The sequence below is a fragment of the Ahaetulla prasina genome, chromosome 2 (assembly GCF_028640845.1).
Source record: "Ahaetulla prasina isolate Xishuangbanna chromosome 2, ASM2864084v1, whole genome shotgun sequence".
Classification (NCBI taxonomy): Eukaryota; Metazoa; Chordata; class Lepidosauria; order Squamata; family Colubridae; genus Ahaetulla; species Ahaetulla prasina.
This window is the reverse complement of record NC_080540.1, coordinates 233,892,133-233,915,747: the sequence shown is the minus strand read 5'-3', so window position 1 is coordinate 233,915,747 and position 23,615 is coordinate 233,892,133.

Below are 23,615 nucleotides of genomic sequence, written 5' to 3'. Positions count from 1 at the left end.
CTATGATCTTATGTTAATGTGGGCAGCCTTTTGAGCTGTTCGTTTGGCGTTCTGAACTTACTAGAGAAAGCAATCAATCAACACCAGAAATAGCAATCAATCAACATCAAAGGCAATTTTCATCCAATCACTAGCCTTTCATGTACCTTTACAGCATCATTCTATCCTGACTTCTTGCTGAAGTGAATGGTTTTATTCGCTATTATTTCTATATTTAGGAAACTCTTCCTAAATTCTTACATCTTGCTTATTGCCATTGCAAAATCTGACCTAATTTGACAGTGGCAATAGGCTAGATGTAAGGAGAAAGAATATCTAAGCACCCATGGATCCAATGAGTTTCTCTAGGCCATGGGGCAATTTTCCCATAATCTGACATGCTATTTCATTGATTGCCTGATTAGCTACCGGCACCAAATAAAATCAGATTCTCTCAATGAGATTGCCTCTGGATGGCCTCATTGCACATGGATCCCCATGTGCAATGAGGCCTGCACCTTACTGAGCAGGATACAAGTTTATTTCTGAGACTACACTGTAGCAATAAGAGAGGTAAAGTTCTCCAATTTTATGTTTCTCCAAGAATTTTCAAGATTACAGTTAGTGTGTCTACAATGACTCCTGTCACCTTCTTCAGCCCTTTAAGATGTAATTCATCTGGCCCAAAGACTTGCATTTGGTAGAAATATGGGATCCTACTATACCTTTATCCATTTTGAGCTGTATTTCCTCCCTTTCTTCAATGATGCTAGGAAGAGCTTTCTTCCCTCATCTAATACAAGAGAACTGCAGAGAAATGTTTAAGTAGTTCTGCCATCTTCTCATTTCCTGTAATTACTTCCCCACTTTTTCTGTGCAACAGAAAAGCCCTTTTTATTCTATTTTGCATTCCTCACCAGCCATATTTCATTCTGAGCTTCAGTTTTCCTGACTCTATCCCCGCAGGTTTGAGCTACTGTACAAATTTGTACTCTTCCTAAGCTATCAGTCAGTGTTTTCAATTCACAAACATCTCCTTTTCGCTTCTCGGTTTGTCAGTGAGCTTCTTGTTCATTTATATAGATCTCTTAAATCTTTCCTCATTTTTCCTGTTTTCCTGGATTATTTCTGCCTGCGTTTTCATTATCTCATTTTTCAGGATCACCTACTTTTTTTCTGACTTATTCATTTGAGTCCATCTGTCTTCTGGAAATCCAAGGCGTGTGACTGAATTTTCTCAGCGGCTTTTCCCCTAAATATTTTGAAACCCAAAGCCTTGCCATTGCTATCCCACAAGATGCTTGACCCCTTCAGCCCATCATCCAATCTTTCCATGCTGGTTAAAAATAGGTCAGAGGTAGTTTATCACAGCTCTTCTGATCCAATCCAAAATGCAAGCTATTACATTTTTTTTCCAATTAAAGTATTTTATTAGTTTATCAAAGTACAAAGAAAAATTAAAATATTGGGGAAATAAGGGAAGAAAAAGGAACAGTAAAAAGTAGAAAGTGTAGGGTAAGGGTGAAAAGAAAAGCACTGACTTCCAACTGTTTTTGAGGAAGTAAAATAAGGTAGTAACAAAAAACCTCAACTTTTCACTTTTATATAATAAATATACTATTTCTATAACAACAAATTAAAAAGCAAAACCCCAAATCAAAGTTTTCATTTTTTTTCACCTCAAGCTCAAAGTCCAAAAGTGGTTTCCAAGTAGAAGCAAAATTAATTGGGTTCTTTTCTTTAATCAAAGCAGTCAATTTTGCCATCTCTGCTAACTCCATCAACTTTTGCAGCTATTCATCCATTGTGGGAATCAAAGTATCCTTCCATTTTTGTGCATCACTTTGATCACTGATATTTTTTATTAGATTTATAAGGCCTCCTGATTGCCAAATTACTCTGGGTAGCTTACATAGTTAAAAAGGGGGAAATGGTTTTTTTTTTAAAGATAGTATAAATGCTCAGATTTTTTTTAAAAAAAATCGCCCACTGCTTGACAATATTTCAAGGAACAAAGCCATGATTTTAAAGACTTATGGAACTCTTGTAGGACATTAGTCACGCAAATCTCCAACAAGATGCTCTTCTAGAGGGCAGACATTGTGACAGAGAAGAATACTTCCAGGTTCAACTACGTGACACTTTTTTTTTAATTTATGAGATCCAGAGCATTCTTATGCTGGAATGGGACAACTCGCCCCAGCCAACTTGCTCCTGCCAACTCACTGTAGTTATCTTGCCATGGTCAACTTGCTGTGGGGCAACTCACCACTGGAAAATTCAATGCAGGACAACCCAAGAGAGGGACAAGTAGAATTGTAGCTCACCCCAGCCTTGAGGACTTCTAACTTGAGAAGGTTCAAATCTAAAGCAAGACAAGGCCTTCTGCAATTCACTTGTCCCTCTCTTGAGTTATCCGGTGTTGAATTGTCCCATAGTGAGTTAGCCATGGTGAGTTGCCCCATGGTGAGTTGGCCACAGGGAGTTGGCCAGGGCAAGTCAGCCGGGAGAGGTTGTCCTAGACCCTCCTCATTCTACCCAATCTTACCTGATGAGCAGAAGCCACTGGAGACAGTCTCTCGATATAGACGTAGCCAAAAATATTGGTACTTCTCCAATTTTTCCCAATAAATCCTAGTTTGCTATCAAAAAAGTTGAAACCGACCCAGTCAATGGCAGCCACAATTCTTTGTTCCATAGTCTATGGTGCAAGCATTTCGCTGCAGCTGTACAACTTAATATAGTCTTGTGAATAATAAAACAAACAAAAATGGCATATGATGGATCCTCTATTTGAAGCACATTAGCCGGTCATTTATACTTAATGTAGCTGAAGGTATTTTTTGTAAAATACATTAGACCTGAAGTTATCCACATGGGACCCCATGCAGGTGATGTTTGTAATTGTACGCACTATAAGTGCAAAAAGGAAAAGAAATGCCCCTTTCATTCCAAATCCCAGGAGTCACAACAACTGTGGAGGAACATTAGCCACAATCACATTAGCCACAATCACATGTGCCACCTACTCCTGAAGGCGGGGGGGACCCTAATTTTGTGGGTGGGTGTGCATGTAAATCAGCCCAGGTTTAATTCAGATCGGAGGTTTGCACTTCAAAGAGGGCATGATTTGATTCAAGTTTGCAATTTAAGATTCAAGAGTAAAGCAATTCAATTCAAGATGCTTTGAGATTCGATTAAAAAAAGATTCATCATAAACTACAATGGCGAAGAATTGAATGCCTGTAGCTTCTTCTTTTTTCTTTTTTCTTTTTGGCAGAATGGGATGAAAATAGCAGGGATAATAGGCCCTTTAAAGTACATTAACCCTGTCAAGTTTCAACTGAATATTTGTAAGGGTTTTACTTTACTGCAATCATTTTTTTTTTCAAATTTCCCACACACACTTTGTTTAAGGCAAAGATAGCAGGCATCAAAATGGGAGTATAGCAGCTTCCAAATTGCCCAGCATAGAGACTATGTTGTAATGAACCAGTACGGAAAGTATTTTAATACAACTTTAAAACTTTATTTCAAAAATGCTTTAAAAGTAAGCTCTTGCTTTTCAGAAGATCCAGGTTGTAATGACTGAAAATGGACCATATCTTAATTTTCTAGGATGATGTAATTTACTTATTTTACTGCTTTTAATTACAGGGTTTGCTTGAGTGCCAAGAGAATTTATATAGCTAGTGAGCCAGCTTGGCTCCTTCTGAAAGGATCCCTTCATAGCTGTCTGAAATATACAAGGGCTATTGGCATTAAGTGGTGTCTTTAGGGCAGTGTAGAAGAGTAGGGAATGGCCTTGAAGGACAAGAAGAAGAACTGCTACCAAGGCAATGGTCAGATAAATGGGGATTGAGCCTGGACCAAGAAAATAACTTCAGAAAAACAGTTCAGATAAACAGTTGCTGTGGGAGTAGAGTGGTTAGAATATAGTATTGCAGGCAATAAGTGTATTGCTATTGTGCCATAATTCAAATGAAGATAATGAGAGAAGAGAAAGCACATTCAGATTTGTGAGATTACTACAGCTAATAAAAGTAGTCCTGACATACAAGGCATTGATTTCTTAATCTAGTCTATCTTGTTGGGCTGACAACAGAATGTTGGAAGGTGAACAAAAGGCTAATCCTACAATTAGGCTGTGCTGCTGCCTCTGTTGACAGGATTTTCTAATCTATCAAGAAGGTGGTAAAGTTGAAACCACTTTTGTATCGAACCACTTCACCACCGGTCATATCAGGATTGAGATTTGCTGGAAATAGTCTATGCCAGGGATGTCAAACTCAATTTCATTGTGGGCTGCATCAGGGTTGTGTTTGACCTTGAGGGGCTGGGGTGGGCTTAGACAGGGTGGGCATAGCCAGCTCGATGTCACTCGTGTCGTGGGCTCCTGTGGTGGCTCGAGCGCTTAGCCAGTGAAAACAGGCTCCCGAGCTCCATTTTCACCTGGGACTGCTTCCTGCAACCCTCTGCCAGTGGAAATGGAGATTTTTGAAATCCATTTTTGTTGGCAGAGGCACCATGGGCTGATCCTTCACTGTTTCCAGGGCGGCTCCATGGGCCATATCTAAGCACCCCGTGGGCCAGATTTGGCCCCTGGGGCCTTGAGTTTGACACACACACACACACACACGGTCTACGATATATAATTAGCAAAGATACCAGAAGAAAGCTGACACAGTAGGGTGAATAATGCCAGAGAGAAACAAATTGCAAAGAGAGAAATTAGCATCCATTCATTGATTGTTGAGAAATTTAAACCTGTCCCAATCATGCCAAATTTAGAAGTTATGTGTGTCCCAAGAACCCATACATTCACAACAAACTATGAGGATAACAAAATGATCTAGCAGACACCATGGAAATGTCTCCGTTATGTACTTGCATCCCAATGATATCAAATTCATTTAATCATTTGCTTGTCCTGCATGGATGCCTTTGCCCAAGAATATGTATAAAATAAGCATTCAGACTGCTGAAAGCTAAGCCGAACTGCCAGTTTTGTAGTTTTCCATTCATACAAGAAAAGGCAATTCACAGGGTGTGTTTTTTTTTTTATCAAGCTTTATTAAGATGAAAGAATTCTGGTAAATGTCACAAGAAATAAGGCTTTGAAAAAAAATAGATGAATAGAATTTAAACCTGACAAAAAAGCGGACAAGCAGAAGAGAGTGAAAAACCACCAGACCAGCTCTGGATACCAGTTATCAGAGATAACAATGGCCATGGAACAGATCACAGGAATACAATCTATCAAGATCATACAAGGATCAGAGGACAGCAACTAGAGATAAGAAACTTAACAGTTAACTGTCAGGAAGCAAGTCATGTTTGACCCAGCAATCTAACAGGGCAACAAAAGATCCTCAGTTCATGTACACAACTATCATTTATAGAGCTCTTCTGTCTTCCACAATCCCTGGACGCTTTCTGCTAGAGTGTAGCAAGGCAAGTTATTATGTCTTACGTTTAAGCTGTTGTATGTGTTTATGCGAGTACGATGCTTAAGCTGTTGTAAATAATAAAGATTTTGTAGTCTAACGAAGACGGCCGTCGCCAGGAGAGCATTTTATCAGGTTCACCTGATTCGCCAGTTGCACTCCTTCCTTGATCGGGACTCCTTAGGCACGGTCACTCATGCCCTCGTCACTTCCCACCTGGACTATTGCAATGCTCTCTACATGGGGCTCCCCTTGAAGAGCACCAGGAGGCTCAGCTAGTCCAGAATGCGGCCACACGGGTGATAGAGGGGGCACCGCGTTGCTCCCATATAACACCCATCCTGCACAGCCTGCACTGGCTGCCGGTAGCCTTCCGGGTGCAATTCAAGGTGCTGGTTACCACCTTTAAAGCGCTCCATGGCTTAGGACCAGGGTATTTGCGAGACCGCCTTCTGCCACCGATTGCTTCCCAACGACCTGTGCACTCCCACAGAGCGGGCCTCCTCAGGGTGCCGTCGACCAAACAATGTAGGTTGGCGGCCCCCAGGGAGAGGGCCTTCTCTGTGGCAGCACCAGCCCTATGGAACGAGCTACCTCCGGGTTACGCCAACTCCCCGACCTCCGGGCCTTCAAATGTGAACTGAAGACTTTATTATTTCACCGAGCGGGACTAGCCTAAGACATATTTTAGCGAAATTTTAATGGGTTTTAATCAGTCTTTGACTGTTTTAGTGATTCGGCCAGTAAATATTTGCTTTTAATTGTTTTTAAATATTGTTATTTATTATATTTATATTGTATTGGTGTGTGTATTTTAATATTGGCTGTAAACCGCTCTGAGTCCTTCGGGAGATGGTGCGGTATAGAAATGTAGTTATAAATAAATAAATAAATAAACTTGGTGTGCAAATTAAATATTTTATTATTGCATAAGATCCTGAAACTCTGTATTTCCGCAGAAAGATGGAGTGTATTTTCACAAATTAAAAACCCATTCTAATCCCACTAACCAAGGGTGTGTGCTACTGAGCCTCAGCCACACTTATTTAGTCTCTAAACTAAGTAAAATCCAAGGAAGCAGAAGGCACTGGGGTATTTGAAGGAGAAAAGGAATGAATGAACAAGCAGTTCTATCAATGTGAATTTGCAACACAGGTAAACTAATTTTCAATATGGAACTGATAGATTTCAGTCTACATTAGAGTGGAGACTTTGAGTTTTTTTCCTTAAAGTCTTACTGTGAACTGCAGGACAAATGAACTTCTTAATGGTAACAGGAAGGTCTGCTGCTGGCTGTTTCCATAATTATTACTTGAACTATATCAGTCCGAGAATTAATTCTGACAAATGTAGTGGAGCAGGTAGGGTACTGTGCAGATGATAACGGCTTGAGGGTGATAAGCACAGCTTGTGAGGGTCTTCCACAGCCTCCACAAATGCTGTTGAAGGGGCTGTAGATTGATTTCATTCAGTTAAAGCTTCATCCAATCAACTGAATTTTGAATTAATACATACACTGCAATTTATAAATATAATAATCTGAGGACCACAGATTTCATAAAGTAGAACACAGTGCTATGTCTCTGCATATGTTTATGCCTGCAAATTGAATTTTTGTGGCCAATTATTAGCTTAAGTCTTAGCACTACAAACGTGGAAGAAACTACAAGGAGTATCTAGTCTAACCTCTTCCAATATGGAGAGAGAAAATGAAACTATCACTGAGAAGTGACTGTCCAATAATATTGTTCTGAAAACATGTAGCTAGAATTATTCAGAGAGCAAATTAGGTACAGTGGTTAAGCCACCAGGCTAGGAACTGGGAGACCATAAATTCTAACCCCACCTTAGGTATGAAGCTAATTGGGAGATTTTGGTCCAATGAAAGAGAGAGAGGGAGGGAAGGAAGAGAGAAAGAGAGAGGGAGAGGGAGAGAGAGAGTGGGGGTCATGCACAGTACTTCAGATTTCTTTGGACTAATAAAAAGAAGAGGAAATAAGGATTTCATCATCTTTGGTACATCTTTCTTCCAAGACAACCCAAAGTTATCACTAAGCATAAACATTAATATAGTATTTCCAAGTCCTGAAATACTTGTTATGCGTGCTTTCTAGTTTTCCTCTGTAAATGTAATTTTATTTATTTCTCTATCATACTTATATGCCATCTTTCTCACAAAATACGATTCTAGGAAATAAAAATCTCACATTTCTTGTTATTGGAGGGCACCTTGTATTTTTTTTTTATTTACATTTATATCCCGCCCTTCTCTGAAGACTCAGGGCGGCTTACACTATGTTAACAATAGTCTTCGTTCTATTTGTATATTTATATACAAAGTCAACTTATTGCCCCCAACAATCTGGGTCCTCATTTTACCTACCTTATAAAGGATGGTAGGCTGAGTCAACCCTGGGCCTAGTGGGACTAGAACCTGCAGTAATTGCAGGCAGCTGCTGTTAATAACAGACTGCATTAGCAGTCTGAGCCACAGAGGCCCATTCTAAATCAACACTTCTGACCTGCAAAGAAAATTTAGAACTACACCGCCTTTGGTATGACCTAAGCATAGTTCATAAAATCATCTGCTACAATGTCCTACCTGTCAATGACTACTTCAGCTTCAACCACAACAACACACTGAGCACACAATAGATACAAACTTAAAGTGAACCTCACCAAACTCGATTGCAGAAAATTTGACTTCAGCCTGGAATGCACTATCTGACTCTGAGGTTTCATCCCCAAATCCCCAAAATTTTAACCTTAGAGTGGCTACTGTTGATCTCACCCAATTCCTAAGAGGTCTGTAAGGGGTGTGCATAAGAGCAGCAGCATGCCTACCATCCCTGTCCTAATGTTCCCTTTAATTGTATTCATTTTATGTATTCAATTCATGCTTATACTTATTTATATTATCTAATACGTACTCGACCTATAAATAAATAAAAATAAATAAATAAATAAAGGTTAGTTTGAAATCTATCGTTCTAGATGCCTTCTAGATCAGATATCATCCACAAATTTGATAAGTCATCCTATCATTCCCATTATTCAGGTCATTAATAAGAAAGTTGAACAATATTGTCCTAAGAACTGTGGGGACCCTACTAGATACTGTTTTCCAGTTGGAAAAAAGCCATTAAGGCTGACTCTGTGTACAGTTAGTTACTCACTTGTTGACCTACCTCACTGAAGTGTCATCCAAATTATTCTTTAACATCTTGTCACGAAGAAAGTAGCTTTTGTACTGACTGAAATACCTCTAGAATTAAGGTCATGGCAAGTTTCCTTTTTGAACGTCACATATGACACATGAAAAAGGAAGTGTGAATCACACACACATCTTCTCTTACCACATCTGAATCAAAATATGAATGTTTATAGTTGGGGAGGGGATAAATCTATTTCAGCATGACAGAAAGAGCTCTCTTGTTCAAAGTGCAGTTACCCAGCACTCTAATTCCAATGAATTTTTAAGGGCAATCGGGTTACTCTAGAGAATTTAGAGTTTAGCCTGGCTCATCAGGTGTCTTTCTGTTCAACATGTGTTCTGAATTCTCTGGAATTAAATGTTACTTTTCTCCCCAGTGGCTCATTACATTCCAAGCAAACAATTAAGTCTCATAGACCTCCTATTTCTGCAGTGTCAAATCAGACCAATAACTTTACATAACCTAAACCCCATTGAAGGTTAAGGTCAGACAGTCAGTGGAATTGAAACCCCAAAGGGATTTTATTGGATGTGTGCCAAAATGAACACTGTGAGATTCAAAGCACAGATTCCCACTAAATTCAAGGCCAAATCTCAGCTGTGCTACTACTTCTCAGCATTTTGGAAACTTTCAAGGTCTTCTTTCAAATGTCTTCCGAGACCAAATCAACAATGAAAACATGTTTTCTCCTGTTAGAAAAGTATTTAGAAAGGAAGATTCTGTACAGACTAAATGACCATTCTTTCCAGTTTTAGAAAGTTGTATACAAAGTATACTTTCTTTTTATGTTTTCCAAAATCATCAAAAGCAAGTTTCTGGGAGTGGGGGGACCAAGCCTAGCTGTCAGTTGCAGAACTACTAGATCTGAGTTACAAACATCTCAATAATGACTAGATGGCAGCAAAGAAATACAGAAAACTCTTATTCTCGTCTAGAGCCATTTAGTGGTGATCAGAATTTCTGCAGCCCAGATATTGTAGCCCTAAGCAGTACAAAATGAATACTAGGTATGATGGGTAAAGTGTATTTTAACAGTAATTTTAATGCTTTTTAGAGATGTTAATAAAGACCAGATGTTCACAATTCAAAATGAAGGGGTTATACATCTATTAGTTCTATACACCTACAGTTGCTGGTAGCCAATGACAAATACATCAATGAACACAAAATCAACAAAATAACTAAATATAAAGAACCCTAATTCTGAAAGTATGATAGTAAGCAGTTGTACTAAGGAGTGTCAAACTGGCAGCCAATGGGCCAGATGTGTCACACGTAGCCAATGTCCACCCCAGCTCCATGAATGGGAAAACCATCACAAAACGTCACTGCATGGCAATGTGACACAGCAAGTTTGACACCTGTGTCATTGGCCATCCTTAATCTGTAGCTCAGGCTTTCCCAATATGATATCTTTCAGAAGCAATGGGACTAATACTTCTAGAATTTGCAGTCATCATGTCAAAATTGAGGGAGCTATATTCCTGACGAAGTAAGAACTTTACTTCAATTAGTTTCATCTTTTTTAAAGACTCAAAGTATTAGTGATTTTTGATATTCTGAGAATACCATCTATTTATGCACTGCTAACATATAATATATTTATGAAGGTGCTTCTGTGCTACAGAGTTATTACAGTGGAGTAAGGAATTTTTGGAAACCTTATAATTTAAACTACAATTTCTATCATCACCAGAATTCTGGATATTAGCCACATAGCCTTTTGTCAAACAACTTTTTTTCTATGTACTGTGGAAGGAAGGAAGGAAGGAAGGAAGGAAGGAAGGAAGGAAGGAAGGAAGGAGGGAAGGATATAACACATTTCAATAAGCATTTTGTCCTTTTGTGTAGATCATTCTACACTTGAGCTACATTTGATTCTCTTTAACACTTGACACCTCTACACTTGCTTGTACTAAGTTTACTCTGGCTCTAATTGTCAGTGACCTACTAATAGTTAAGACAACTGTCTTGTTGCTGGATTTGTCTGTGGCATTCGACATCCTTGATTCTTCACTAATTATTATCTTCTATGACTTAAGTGGTTAAGCAATATGGCTTTCCATCCCTTGGCTTCCATCCCATATTTTCCATCACACTTTTTTCATTATATGGAAGGGTCTTTGCCCTCAGCCTTTCCCTTTTTCTGTGGGTATATTTCAAGCCCACCTTTGTTCATTTTGCATATTTTAATTTGGAATTTTATGATTTCTTCTTTTCAGTTCAACTATCATATTGCTACATTTGGTTTGTTTAGTTTAGATTTCATGTTATGGATGAGAGTAGGGCTGTCATAAAACATGTTAGTAAACCAAAAATTATAGTGAATGGAGGGATTATTTAGCCAAGTCCCTAACAACTCAAGGTCCTAACATCAGGCAGATGTTCTCTATGTCACTCATCTGTAGTTTTAATTTCACATTTTATTCAAGTCAAATACAAATTGGAATAATAAAAAAGACATACTTTAATAAAAAAATTAGCATAAATTAATTCAATTGTGGATTAAATTGTGAATAAAATTATAAATGTTATTGAGTTATATGTTTTGTATTAGGTTAAAAAAAGTTTTTTTTATTTATTTCCAAATGAAGTCAACTGAGAATCATAAGCTTCTTGAAATGTATGGGAAAAATATTTTGAAATAAATGATAGTAAGTATAGTTATCTTCTTATCTTGAAAAACTATGATTATATTAATCAAACAAATAAAAATTTATGGAAATAGTGCCTTCATCCAAAGGAATTTCTGATGACTGTTGTATCAGTTGTTGAATAGCTGCCAAAAAGAAATTTATAACTATTTCAATAAAAAGAATTTCCTTAGTTATAACTAACATATTGAAATTTACACAGAGCCTAAGAGATATTGTGGAAGAGACCACTGTGTAGATTATTCTAGATCAGGGGTGTTAAACTCGCATCATCACCTCATCACATCGTCATGTGATGTATTGGAACTTTTCCCCCCTTCGCTAAACCAGGCGTGGGCATGGCCAGCGCACGACGCATCCGCAAGTTTGACACCCCTGTTCTAGGTTCATAGTGATTATATTTCTGCTACCCATAGCCCAAGACACTAAAAACAACTTAAAATATTTCAAACTACTTTGCTGAGTTTACAAAAATGAGAACAAGATTGCTGCGACTCACTGTTAGCTGATATAAGTGCTTATTTTATGGATGGATTTTGATTGTTTCTAATATTGCAGATAATATTGTATACTATTGCCCTGCCTATTTAATTTATATGCAGAGCACATCATGAGAAAGGTGGGGCTAGATGAATCAAAAGTTGGAATTAAGATTGCGGGGAGAAATATCAACAACCTCAGATATGCAGATGATACCATTCTAATGGCAAAAAGCAAAGAGGAACTAAAGAGCCTCTTGATGCGGGTGAAGGAGGAGAGCGCAAAAGTTGGCTTGAAACTCAACATTAAGAAAACTAACATGAGAAGAGGAAGGAAGAGAGATAGTAGAGGGAGAGGAAGGTGGAGGGTGGAGGGAGGAGCGGATGTAGATAAGAGAAGGAGAGGAAGGTTTGGAAAGTAAAAGAAGGTAGAAGAGGGAAGTGTTAAAAAGGGTGGTGGTGACTGGGCAAGCCCGACTAATTGTATATAACTGTACATTGGATGAATTATTTGATATGATTGTAAAAATAAAACTTTTTATTAAAAAAAAAAAAAAAAACTAACATCATGGCATCCGGAACCCTCAATTCCTGGCAATAGATTGGGAAGAAATGGAGGTAGTGACAGATTTTATTTTTCTGGACTCCAAGATCACCACAGTGGAGACTGCAGGCAAGAAATTAAAAGATGCTTGCTCCTGTGGAGGAAAGCTATGGCAAATCTAGACAGCATACTAAAAAGCAGAGACATCACCCTGCCAACAAAAGTCTGTATAGTCAAGGGGTATGGTTTTCCCAGTTGCAATGTATGGCTGTGAAAGTTGGACCATAAGAAAGGCTGAGTGCCAAATAATTGAGACCTCTCAACTATGGTGCTGGAGAAGACTCTTGCGAGTCCCTTGGACTGCAAGGTGAACAAACAAATCAGTCCTAGAGGAAATCAACCCTGACTGCTGTTTAGAAGGCCAAATCCTGAAGATGAAACTAAAATACTTTGGCCACTTAATGAGAAGGAAGGACTCACTGGAGAAGAGTCTAATGCTGGGAAAGATTGAGGAAAAAAGAAGAAGGGGACAACAGAGAATGAGGTGCCTGGATGGAGTCACTGAAGCAGTAGGTGTGAGTTTAAATGGACTCCAGAAGATGGTAGAGGACAGGAAGGCCTGGAGGAATGTTGTCCGTGGGGTTGCGATGGGTCGGACATGACTTTGTAACTAACAACAACAACAACTATTGCAGATCCTTTTGAGTCACATGTGGCATAATTAAGTTTAATGTATAACTTTGATTATTTAATAATTGATAGAAACTTACAGATTGTGAGCTCCTAATACTACCACCCAAAAGCATTGAGTATTTATTCTGTCTCTTCAACTCTTATTAGATTCTTCTCTGGGGAAAAAATAATTTAAAATGTGGTAGTAAGAAACAGGGAAATTACAAATTAAAAGGATGACAACATGAATGGCACAATAAAAACCTGATAAGCATATCATGATTCAGATCCAAATATGTGAAATCTACTGAAAGAGATTATGAGATGAGATTCAGGATCTGGTATATGATGTATAATGCAGTAAGACGCAAAGAAATTTACATGTTCAAACCACCGCACAATTGTGGATATCTTTTCAGTGATGTTTCTCATTTGCCTGTACAGTTGAAAAAGGGCTTTGCAAATATTTGAGATTTGCAGAAATGTCCAGATATCTTGCATTCAGAGTTTAGAAGCTGAAATAAAAGTATTGAAGCTACTTGTATCTGCATTTTGAATACTTTGTAGGAGGAAAAGCATATTAGTTTATGCTAAAAGTCAGAAGGTCTGGGAGCACTTTTGTAAATTAGCAAATTTTATCAGTAACATAAGCTTTCATGAATTAGAATTTACAAAAAATATGATTTAATAAAATAAGTTCATTTGAAAGGTGTTACCATATTCCTTTGATTTCTGCATTTTCAATCTGTTTCTTCTTCACCAAATTTGAAAATGGATACAACTGATCTTTAAGTATTTATTTTTTTATTTGACTGGGTACAAAATAAATCTAATAACTTGTCAATGCTCCAATATTAACTATCACTCAACATTATATATTAAATGATATCATTATGATGGTAACTATCACAACATACCAATCATAACTATATTATAATATTATTGTTCGCTATACAAATGTATATACCGTATATACTCGAATATAAGCCGATCCGAGTATAAGCCGAGGTCCCCAATTTTACCCCAAAAAACTGGGGTAAACTGGGGACTCGAGTATAAGCCGAGGGTGGGAAATGAGGCACCTACCGGTTGGGGAAACCCTCCCTCCCTCAGCTGAGAAGGCTGGCGGCTCCCCCGCCCCGCCCTCTCACTGCACCGGCAGGGCTTCCCCGCGCTAATGCAAAAGCCCGCCAAGTTTGCGCCGGTAAAATGTGAAAAAAAGAAAGAAAAAAAACTCGAGTATAAGCCGTATATACTCGAGTATAAGCTGAGGGGCTTAAAAAAAAAAAAACTCGAGTATAAGCCGTATAGACCCGAGTATAAGCCGAGGGGACGTTTTTCAGCACAAAAAACGTGCTGAAAAACTCGGCTTATACTCGAGTATATACGGTACTGCCTACTTCAATGTTTCTGGCTTTTTTAAAAAAAAAAATATTCTTACATAATTTGACTCAGTCAACCCTGATATGGAATACCATTGGCTTTCAGAATATTTTCTAATACGCCCAAATTTATTTGGGTATTGCACAAATAGGGTAATTCTGATAAACTTGCATGATTATCCAGTTTGCCCCTAAATTCCATATCAACATAATTTTTCAGCTATGTTGTGGATGCAGTTGAAACTCTTTGGCAACAATTCTTTGCCCCAAAATAATGAAATTTAAGTGATCAGCACATTGTATGTTCAGATTCAGTCCCCAAAATGTTCCTGATCTATGGGTAAAAACTGAAGCTTTTTCATTCCCTTAGCTAGGAATGAAAGAAAACACAACATAAAGCATTCAACCAATATCCATTGTAAGAAATATTAATGAAAAAATCCAATGCCTTGATTTATTTATTTGGCATGAAAGAGTGTGCTTTTATTTCTTTTTTTCTAGCTGCACTTATAGAGTTCCAAGGTAGATATCTAATGTGCTAACCTTGTTTTTGAAAAACACAATTGAAATACACTATTGGTGCTCTGAGCCTTGAAAAAATATCACCAGACAAGAATTATTACCCAGTGGTATTAAATGATACCACATTTTTTAATGTATTCTGTGATTTTTGTATTAACTTGCTATGTAAGACAATAGTTATCTAATTGGCTTTTAATTTACAACTTCTTTACTGTTATTAAACAAGAAATGTGAGGCTTCTTTTTTAAAATTAATGCCTGTAACACAGGTATACACATCTAAGGCTGCTGATTTGATGCACAGTTAAAACTAGTTTGTGGCTAATTCTTAAAAATCTCTTTAAATGTTCGATTTCCATTATTGATACATTAGCAATTGCTGATGTTTTTTTATTATTTATTTATTTTATTTAGTTTGTCCAACATGTACAAGATAACAGGTATAAACATGGGCATGAGCACATAAAATGAGTACAAATAAATGGGAACAGTAGGAACAGGGATGGTAGCCACGCTGATGCGCTTATGCACGCCCCCTTATAGACCTCTTAGGAATGGTGTGAGATCCACAGTAGTCAGTTTAAGGTTGAAGCTATGGGGGTTTGAGGAAGTAACAACGGAGTCAGGTAGTGCATTCCAGGCATTGACCACTCTATTGCTGAAGTCGTATTTTCTGTAATCGAGTTTGGAGCGGTTTACATTGAGTTTGTATATATTGTTTGCCTGTGTATTATTGCAATTGAAGCTGAAGTAGTCATTGACAGGTAGGACGTTGTACCAGACAATTTTGTGTACTGTGCTTAGGTCAGACCGTAGGCTGTGTAGTTCAAGGTTGTCCAAAATTTCAAGCCTGGTGGCATAAGGGATTCTATTGTGCACAAAGGAGTGGAGTACTCTTCTCGTGAAATACCTCTGGACTCGTTCAATTGTATTAATGTCCAATATACAGTGTAGATTCAAGGCAGATGAGCTGTATTCAAGGATTGGTCTGGCAAAGGTTTTTTATGACCTAGTTAGAAGTACAGTGTTACTGGAGAAGAAGCTTTGCAAAATTAAGTTAACAACTCTTAATGCCTTTTTGGCAATGTTTGCTAACTAAGAACTTTATATTTACAGCGGTAATAAAGAAGAATTATTTGTTAAACTATTGGTTTAAATTTGCAATCCCTAAAAGAGGCCACATAGATGCTATAGAGAGCTCCAACTTCCCAACTTAAAGATGTCTCTATTGTCCTCTTAGAACACTTCTGCAGCCTTTCTTCCCCAAATTCAGACATCAAATATAAGAAGGGGAAGGAGGAAGGAGGAAGATCAGCAATTGGCATAGCTGGATAGTGAATAGAACAGGTCCCCACAATCTGCTGCTATGACTCCAATTTGCTGAGACAAATTCAGATTTTTATAAAGAGCACTGGAAAGGCAGAACTAGAAGGTAATATTTTTTCAGAAGAATCCACCAGATGCTTCTAAGCAATCTAGTAACTAGGCTTTCTTTCTCTGCCAGATTTCAAGGCTGTTTATATATGTGCACAAATATGTTTGAATCCACAGCAAGTAGCTACACCCTGCGGGTCTTGGCTGATCTTAAAAATCTGAGCAGAGGGATAGCTGTTTAGTCCCTGGATCATCAGACAACTCCAAGGTTATATACCAGACTGAGGAATCAGGAAAAAATACAATAAAATAAAAGATAGGAGTGGCAGATCATATATGTGTCATTGTTATTAAAACTTTATGAATATGTCAATATCATACTCAGAAGTCAAGCCTGACTCTAAATAGGCTCAGCTTTCATGCATGAATTCAATTGGCTGGAAATATATTGAAGCTATAATCTGATAGGTTAGTGCAGTGTACGCTATTTGTGAAAATTTGGGGTTTGGGTTAGTTTGATTTTTTTTTGTTTGTTTTGTTTAGTGACAAGTTACAATCAAATATTAAACAAATTTGTTACCCAGCCTAAGAATCATTAGGCATAGATACCCAATGTTAAACACATATGTTTTGAAAGTAAAAAGTGAGTATTTAAGTTGTGTAAAAGATCTGGGTAAATAGAAAGCTCTTTCTGGTCATTTCCTTCCAGGTTTCATTAAGCAGAAGCACCCAGCAAAGAACCTGAAAAAGTTGTTAAATTTCAAAAGAAGTCTCAATTCCAAGTTGTTTAGAGCATGAAAAGTTAAAATCCACAGGTTTGTTCAAAACATATGAAAAGCTGTTTTCAAAAGTGCATTAGCGCTTACCATGAAATGTTAAGGCTGTCAGGTGCTCCAAAAAGCACAGTGGAACTGCTACAAAGGTTTCCTCAGTGTGCATACATGCTCCATCATTTCATTCCACTTAAAACCAGAATTCTTATCTTTATGTACAACAACACACACTTGTGAGTACATCCTGGGAAAGCCTTTAAAGCAGACAAGGCCTGCTTTAAAGCAACCGGCCAGAGTTAACCTGAGGTAAGATGGGTGGCCAATAAATTTGATACATAAAATAAAAATAAACCATCCAGATTAGTGGTGGGTTTCAAATTTTTTTTACTACCGGTTCTGTGGGTGTGGCTTGGTGGGTGTGGCATGGCTTGGTGGACGTGGCAGGGGAAGGATACTGTAAAATCTCCATTCCCACCCCACTCCAGGGGAAGGATACTGTAAAATCTCCATTCCCACCCCACTCCAGGGGAAGGTTACGGCAAAAATCCCCATTTCCTCCTGATCAGCTGGGAATTGGGAGACAGAGAATAGATGGGGGTAGGGCCAGTCAGAATTTCCACTACCGGTTCTCCGAACTACTCAAAATTTCCACTACCGGTTCTCCAGAACTGGTCAGAACCTGCTGAAACCCACCTCTGATCCAGATGTAGCAGTGGCTCAGCACTTCGTTTGCAGCAACACATTTTGTGAAATATTTTGCACCATGTTAAAAGTCAATATGGCAAATTAGCTGAGAGTCAGTTGGTGCAATAGAGCCAGGCATAAAACAGATAGTTTCACCAACTATGTTGCTTGAACTATTTTTATACTCAGCCTTGCATACAGGGTTGAACAGTAAGCCAAACAGGGGATGGACAAAGATGGTATCCAGTTGTCCAATCCACGCCATGTCCTTCTGGCATATAATTTCTGGCCAGGGATTCCAGTAACTACATGAACCTGAATATTTTTCAAAATGATTTTTTTAAAAAAAAGTTAGTTCGAATTTTGAGTGGTTTCAACAATCTATTAAGAAAAGCAGAAAACCCTATAGCCTCTGGATGCTCCTCCTACTTCATGTCCTTGACTTACAGCAGTTCATTTAGTGACCGTTGAAACTTACAACAGCACTGAAAAAAGTGACTTATGACTGTTTGTCACATTTACAACCATTGCAGCATCCGCATGATCACATGATCAAAATTAAGATCCTTGGCAACTGGCATGTATCTATGACAGTTGCAATGTCCCAGGGTCATGTGATCAACTTTTGCCATCTTTTCACAAGGAAGGTCAACTGGGAAGCCAGTTTCACTTAACAGCCATGTCACTAATTTAATAACTGCAGTGATTCATTTATCAACAATGGCAAGAAAAGTCCTAAAATAAGAGTAAAGACTGGAACTGAATAAAAAAAACCCTTTTGAGAAGTCGTTTTTGTTTCAAAACAAAACCAAGCAGACAATATTCAAGCACTTGTTGTGACAATGACTAAGTAGAAATTTTGACAGTATAATTCAAAGACTGTCTCCAAAATAGCTCAAAGATTACCAAATAGATAAAAAAAGCTTTGGTCACTGCACTCCACAGCAAAAACAGCTCAACTAAAATAACAAACATCTAAGCGAGCTTCTTTATCAGGCTGAAAGCCTTTTTTTAGTAACAGCCAAACATTTATTTTGTCTCCAGATACTCATTTTGGGACTTCCTAGCCCCATAAGAAAAGTGCTATTCTCTTTATGCTGCTTCTTTTCATATTCTACTAAACCGGTAATTGCCTGCTTGCATTATACATTTCCCTATGTATTTCACTCCAGAAGTGCACTTAATATTTTCATTAAAATCAATAAAGCCAAGAAATGACAAGGATTCAGGTGAATACAAACAATTAAATTCTTCCTGCGTGTACTGTTAACTGTTAGTGGGGGAGAAAATAGGGAAGGTCTATTCCACACCTGTCTGTTCCCTTCTTTTTCAATAGCAGCTAACCGAAATCCACTTAGCTGGCTTTTGTCTGCTTATGTCCCTGACAGATAATGTGTAGAAATCAGAAGTTCTAGGGCCAGTAATTCAGAATTAATTTTCCTTTCAGTAGAGTGATGTGGACAACTGAGTATAGTAATGGTACCTGATCAGAATTCAGGGGATAAACAAGGCAATTTGAGATAATGACATAGAAATAAGGGCTCTTTAAAAGGTTTGTTCGCTGTGTGACTCTGGATGGCGTTATCACTGGTGCTTTTCATCTGCCTGAAATGAAAGTCAAAAGAGTTAATCATTAATGCATTAGCCTGATGTATTTGTGTGAGTGTGTCTGTGTCTGTGTGGGCTAGAGTGGGTATGTGTATTGTATTGTGCTTTGGAGTTGAAAGGAGAACTGTATATCTCATCCTTTCCCTTGATATTAAAATATATAAATAAAGAGTCCACAAAAGAAGCCATTAAGCTACCCAGTAATTATTTATTAAGGGTTTGCTTCAGAAAAGATTCCCTTCTATGGAATAGAAATTATTTTGGTTTTGGTATGTAGCAGTAGCAGTAATTTTTTTTAATTTACTTCCTGCCTTCATTGTTTTTGATAAGCAACTCAAAGCAGCCAGCACACATAATGCTATTTTCCCCACAACAACAACCCTGTAAGGTGAGTTGGCTGTGAAAGAAAGTGATAGCCCAAAGGCACTCAGTTGGTTATCATGCCAAAAGTGGGACTAGAACTCACAGTCTCCTGGTTTCTAGCCTGGTGCCTTAATCACTTGATCAAACTGGCTCTCAAGTAATCTAATGTAGCAAATCTGAAGTAGAAACATAAGCACTTTTCAGTTTGAACAAAACCTATGTTCCACCTCTTTGGCCCACTGGTCCCTAAAAAGTTACATACTTTGTCTTGGGTTGTGAAAGTATTTGCAGTCTGTACCAACAACAGCCCTGTGGGTCAGAAAACACAAGATGGTGGTTGTGACCACCCAATTTTCTTTTTAATTTATTTATTTTTATTTGCATTTATATCCCGCCCTTCTCCGAAGACTCAGGGCGGCTTACACTATGTTAAGCAATAGTCTTCATCCATTTGTATATTATATACAAAGTCAACTTATTGCCCCCAACAATCTGGGTCCTCATTTTACCTACCTTATAGAGGATGGAAGGCTGAGTCAACCTTGGGCCTGGTGGGACTTGAACCTGTAGTAATTGCAAGCAGCTGTGTTAATAACAGACAGACTTAGCAGTCTGAGCCACCAGTGCAGCCCCTTTTCTAGATGCATCACACAAAACAATGGGGGTGGGGCTTTGCTCAAGCAGTCATAACTGCCATCTTGATTTTTCTGACCACACTTGAAGACACTACTATTCTGTATTTCTGTTTAAAGAATACATTATTCTGCAATTCATTTGTGACCAATAAATCTCAACACAAAAAGCCATTTATATTCATGTTGGTTTATATCTGTGTGTGGCTGGGTGCCCATACATGTGATCATATGTATCTCTTTCCACACTTTTGAATGGTATTCCTCAACTTACAAATTTCCATGTAGTAACCATTCAATGTTACAACAGCACTAAAAAAGTGACTTATGGCCATTTTTCACACTTACAACCATTCCAGCATCCCCATGGCCACATGATTAAAATTCAGATGCTTGGCAACTGGATCATATTTATGACAGTTGTAATATGCCAAGGTCACCTGATCATTTTGTGACCTAACAAGCAAAGTCAGTAGGGAAGCCAAATTCACCTTATGTCCGTGTAACTAACTTAACAGCTGCAGTGATTCACTTAAGAACTGTGGGAAGGAAGGTCTTAAAATGGGGCAAAACTTACTCAACAACTGTCTCACTCAGCAGCAGAAATTTTGGACTTAGTTGAGGTTATAAGTTGAGGACCAGTGGTGGGTTTCAATTTTTTTACTATCAGTTCTGTGGGTGTGGCTTGGTGGGCGTGGCATGGCTTGGTGGGTGTGGCATGGCTTGGTGGGCGTGGCATGGCTTGGTGGGCATGGCAGGGGAAGGATATTGTAAACCTCCATTCCCTCCCCAATCCAGGGGAAGGTTACTGCAAAATCTCCATTCCCTCCCCAATCTAGGGGAAGGCTACTGCAAAATCCCCATTTCTTCCTGATCAGCTGGGACTTGCAAAGCAGAGAATAGATGGGTGTGGGACCAGTCAGAACTTTTACTACTGGTTCTCTGAACTACTCAAAATTTCCGCTACAGGTTCTCCAGAGCTGGTCAGAACCTGCTGAAACCCACTTCTGTTGAGGACTACCTCGAGTAAATACCTCTGCCCAAAAAAAGATAATTATAAGATAGGATGATAGGTACAACGATCACATTTTCTTGGAAAAGGAAAGAGGTTAACCAGAATTAAAAAAAAAAAGAAGTGAATGAAGGCAAAAGGAAATTTTTATCTTTATCACTTTGCCTTTCAAAGGAAAATTCAAGAATCAAACTAAGAAATAGGTTAATTAAACAAATTTAAAGGACATATTTCTGAAATGAAGGACTGTCCTTTATATTAAAAGACATATGAGCACTGTAATGACAGGTGGCCTCTCCCGGAAAGAGGCATGGAGCCACCTTATCAGCATGCCTTCTGTAATTGAAGGTTTTGTGACAGGCCATATTCAACAGGGGTGCCATTTTGGGAACAGACAATCCTCTTGCTTGTGATAGTACCCACAACCTGCTCTCAAATCCTGCATTCCATCAGCCGAAGGATCTGCCTATTTCTGATTTATTTAGTGAGAGACAAAGAAGCAACTGTGACACCCAACTAACAAACTATACAGAATTCTGCTCTTATCCTTCTGGAGGTTTTTCAGGTTAATTGTATGGGGCTTTTTTAAAATTCATACAAAGTTCTCTGCAGACTAGAGAAGTTAGTTTCATGCACAGTTTGTGCAAATTCGAGAAGTGAAGGCGTTGCTTTAAAAAGAAAAGCTTCAACTATAAAAGTGTATAAAAGTATTAAAACTGTGGTCTCTTCCCAAAATCCCAAAAGCTTCAACCAAAAACTGTCTACTATTGACCTCACCCCATTCCTAAGAGGTCTGTAAGGGGCATGCATAAGAGCACAAACGTGCCTACCGTTCCTGCCCTATTGTTTTCCTTCATTATATCCAACTCATATATAAGCTTATATATTGTATAATTATTTCATGCTTATGCTTGTATATACTGTGTGACAAAAATAAATAAATAAAAATAAATAAAAGCATTTGGCAGGTTTCATCCCTTCAGAAGACAGTAAAACAATGCAAATTATGACAAAAGAAGCTCTCTCTTTTGTAACCATGGCCAATGGTACATGTGACTGCATACATGTCCGGGCTGCCTACCACTGCTTGTAAACATATTTACTTGCAATATGAGGTATTTTCTGAAAATTCATCTTTGTGTGTGCTAGATCTGGAAGTGCACATGAGCAAAAATGTATCTAGGTGGAGTTGTGGCAAACTCTGCTTCACAATCTTCGATTGTGATGAAGATAGTGAAGTTTAACTAAGTTTAACTCATAGAATCATCTATTGTAATGTCCTTCCTATTAAAGACTACTTCAGCTTTAATTGCAATAATAGAATAGAATAGAATAGAATAGAATTTTATTGGCCAAGTGTGATTGGACACACAAGGAATTTGTCTTGGTGCATATGCTCTCAGTGTACATAAAAGAAAAGTTACGTTCATCAAGGTACAACATTTACAACACAATTGATGATCAATATATCAATATAAATCATAAGGATTGCCAGCAACAAGTTATAGTCATACAGTCATAAGTGGAAAGAGATTGGTGATGGGAACTATGAAACGATTAATAGTAGTGCAGATTCAGTAAATAGTCTGACAGTGTTGAGGGAATTATTTGTTTAGCAGAGTGATGGCCTTCGGGAAAAAACTGTTCTTGTGTCTAGTTGTTCTGGTGTGCAGTGCTCTATAGCGTCGTTTTGAGGGTAGGAGTTGAAACAGTTTATGTCCAGGATGCGAGGGATCTGCAAATATTTTCACGGCCCTCTTCTTGATTCGTGCAGTATACAGGTCCTCAATGGAAGGCAAGTTGGTAGCAATTATTTTTTCTGCAGTTCTAATTATCCTCTGAAGTCTGTGTTTTTCTTGTTGGGTTGCAGAACCGAACCAGACAGTTATAGAGGTGCAAATGACAGACTCAATAATTCCTCTGTAGAATTGGATCAGCAGCTCCTTGGGCAGTTTGAGCTTACTGAGTTGGCAGAAAGAACATTCTTTGTTGTCCTTTTTAATGATGTTTTGATGTTAGCTGTCCATTTGAGATCTTGCGATATGATAGAACCCAGAAATTTGAAGGTTTCTACTGTTGATACTGTGTTGTCAAGTATTGTGAGAGGTGGAAGTATGGAAGGGTTTTTCCTAAAGTCTACCACCATTTCTACGGTTTTGAGTGTGTTCAGTTCCAGATTGTTTTGGTTGCACCACAAGGCTAGTCGTTCGACCTCTCGTCTATATGCGGATTCGTCATTGTCTCGAATGAGACCAATCACTGTTGTGTCATCTGCG